General features: G+C 32.8%; 1 long non-coding RNA gene across 1 annotated transcript; it reads right to left on the bottom strand.

Moving 5' to 3' along the window:
• Positions 1-607: 607 nt before the first annotated feature.
• On the bottom strand, positions 608-3,208 carry LOC121213625 (uncharacterized). Its single transcript, XR_005908978.1, has 3 exons — positions 3,008-3,208; positions 1,394-1,496; positions 608-918 (listed from the first exon to the last, which is right to left on the bottom strand). It is a non-coding gene; the product is annotated as an uncharacterized lncRNA (long non-coding RNA).
• Positions 3,209-3,421: the final 213 nt, after the last annotated feature.

The following is a 3,421-nucleotide window of genomic DNA, read 5'->3' as shown; positions in this document are numbered from 1 at the left end:
CGTAATATCGCGCCTGAGCTGGATGGTTTGGCTTATTGGGAAAGGTTTGAGCATAAATTTTCCACAAGATTGTCCCACATGGTTACGGAACTTGGTTCGAATGAGTCTAAGCAATTAGCGTCGTTATTAGATAAGGAAAAATGGAATAACCGAATACAACTGGTGGAACTGTTTTAGCTATGTCGCACCAAAGTTGACTGGGATGGTTTGACCCGAATTGGGAACATCATATTAGTCACCAAAGTGATCTAAAACTCCACATGATATTTTCGCATGCAATTATTCATTTTCTTTTACAATCTGCAGCGGAAGTCTCATGCTCGCACTCAACTCATATATAGACAGAAAAGAAATAATTGAAACCTAGTTGCATGCTTTTCTATCAAAATTTACTCAAACGAGGCATAGGGGTAAAATAATCATTTGATCTCAAACTTACACAAAAACACGTGTAACATCGATTTAAAGGTACATTTTAATTCCAACATCTTTTTAGAAACATTTAGTGAAGAATCCGTTTAGTTTGATTAGAAATTCTTAGTTAACTTTAAAAACAAGTATCTTAGGGGCTAAATCGAAAAGTTCTCATAATATTAAAATAATAAAATTACCAAATCATCAGTAGATTTATGAAATTAAACATCTAGGACTTTGGTATGTGAATTTTCAAAGCATTTCGTAAACGTTTTGGACTCCAATTTCATCACCAAAATCTAAAGACTAATTTGCAAAGCTCAAAAAATTGGCCTTTAGAGCACATGCGCCATGTTTCTACGATGCAATGCTTCACATCGCAACGTACCCTGAAGGATGGTCCTTTTCCTGGCAACATGATAAGGATGTCTCGACACCAAACTCATGACCTGACGACATTCAAACGTCATCTCGACGTGCCTTGCAATTCTGCAGCAAATAGGCCTGCAATTTGGCAAACCAACATTTTGACACTACCCAGCTTATCATTTCGTGCATTAAAGGCCTAAACCCTATTCGATCAAGTCATAATACATTCATACATCAATTGGAACATGCTTATATACACCATTACATATCATAGAAAAATTTGACATACCATGTACTGATCATGCTAGCAACCATACTTTTACTGTAAGAAATCACTACCCAACATATCAAACCAACATATCGAGGTTTACTAAGGATCCTAAATGTCAATTTTGATCTGTTTGGTCATTTTATCGAACTTCCAGAATATTCTTTAAGCCTATTAAAACTTTTACACCATTATACATGCCACATTATTACATATTCATCAAGAAAACACAACATGCGTTTTCAATATCATCCTCAAGCATCAAAATATCCATAATCGTAATCTAAAAATAAAATCAATAGGCCATGAGTCTAGTTCCAAGATAATAATAACCCACATTACCTTTGTTCAAAGTGTTCAAACCACAAAAACACCTACTCGAATGTTATGCCTTGGATGGATCACCACACTTTCCCACTGTTCGCTCCTTGGATGCACTACTAGCCTGCAAATTTTGGGAAAAGAGTGTTATCTTTTTCAAGCTCAATGAATGTCTGGAAGTATTGCTAAGAATACACAATAACATAAGTTAAGCAAAAGCATACTAAGGCACATTCACAACCTCTTTTTCATCAAGTCAAAAGAACATTTCCATGATTCATTATCTCACAAGTTTAGCATATTCTTTCACATGTATTCACACGCAACATAATTCATATATAATCCACATAATGATAATTTGACAGCTTGAGGTTACGAAACATATAAGTAGACTCAATCACCACACATTAGATAAACGGATCTCCATCACACTAATAACTAAAAGAGTCTAACATGTCCTAAAAGTGTATTATTAAGCTAAACACTCTCCAACAAACCAGCATGTCTCAATGAATGGAGCTTAGCTCGATATTCTCTTATCTCTCCAGCCCGTCCCGGGGCCTCAAAGCCCAAATCACAAAATACAAAGGTGAGTACTCACAATTCTATAGTATCCAACGGTTTCAAGATATCTCAAGGCCAAAATATCCACAATTAAACATATTTATTTACTATTTTAATGCACATATCCTATGTTCATGCTCATCAGTTTCACATCACAATCTCCTACACAATACACATCGGATTCATATTTAATTGCACCTCAAGTGCCACAATATTGCTCAATAAGTTATCATATATAAGACCTTATATGTGTGCATTAAAATTAGTAAATCACATATCACATTCATGTATTTCCACATATTACCTGTTGTATTAGCATCACATATCACAACTCATCTTACTTAGACATGATTTTACAACAAGGAAAAAAATATAGGAAATGCTTACAGTCAGAATTTAGGATAGGGGTTTAGGCTAATCCTAAGCTCTCAATTAACACTATGGATTGAGTGTATCAACAGCAACTCATTGATCTTCTTTTCACTTGCTAGCCAAAAGCTTAAATAAGTTTCACCTTACCTTTTGCCTTGCTCGTAGAGAGCTCCAACAGTTTCAAAACTTCATAAACATAATACATACAATACGTACAATCATTAATAACCACAAACACATTAGAAATCAAACTAAAAGAAAATTCAACCTAACTCCTTTTTAAAGCAAAAATTTCAACTAGTTTAGTCGAAACTTTGATTTCTTGATCCAGACATGTTTCTATTGCTTAAAATCAATTCTAAACATCTAATTATTCATTTTACAATAGATCTTAACCATGAAAACACCTAGAAATTTAGATTTAAAGTTTCTAGAAAATTCAACGTTCGTGAACACTTTGAACAAAAATTGTTAAATCTTTCAAATCTCTTAACGATTGATTAAAGTAAGTTTAGAAACCTTCTAATCTCATCATAGAAAGCCTAAAAATACTTAGAAATAATATTCTAGTTTGAAAACCCAAATTCTACCATTATTAATCTCAATTTTGACTAAAACATAAAATTCTTTCTAAATGGATCAAAACTTGATTTGAAGGGTTAAAATACATAAAACTCCAAGAGGGAATTAGAACCTTACCTCGTCTGAGAAGAAAAATGAACCAAAGATTTAATTTTGTGAAATATTGTTTGGAAAATGTATGAAGGGATTGATGTTGTTTTTTAACGAATTTCTTTAAATTTGGAAGAGATTTTGGTATTCGAAAGATGGGAAAATCACAAGGCTAAGTTATTTAGAGAGAAATTATGTGGATTTTGTGTTTAATATTTTTTTCAATGACGAAAATGGGGAGGGAAGAGGCGTGCGTGGTTTGTACAGTATTGGGAAAAAATAGGTTGTTTTAAAACATTGATATAATTTATTTTGGGCTACTCCCAAATTTAACCCTTTTACAAATCAATCCCTTTTCTAGTTAAAAATATTTTTTTTCAGTTCTTTCTAAATTTGATTTTATTTTTTGAAATCCATTTTAGAGAAAATATATTCCTCTGA

The sequence above is a fragment of the Gossypium hirsutum genome, chromosome D01 (assembly GCF_007990345.1).
Source record: "Gossypium hirsutum isolate 1008001.06 chromosome D01, Gossypium_hirsutum_v2.1, whole genome shotgun sequence".
In the NCBI taxonomy this organism is placed as follows: Eukaryota; Viridiplantae; Streptophyta; class Magnoliopsida; order Malvales; family Malvaceae; genus Gossypium; species Gossypium hirsutum.
Note: the sequence above shows the minus strand (reverse complement) of the source record. Positions and strands in the feature narration are given on the sequence as shown.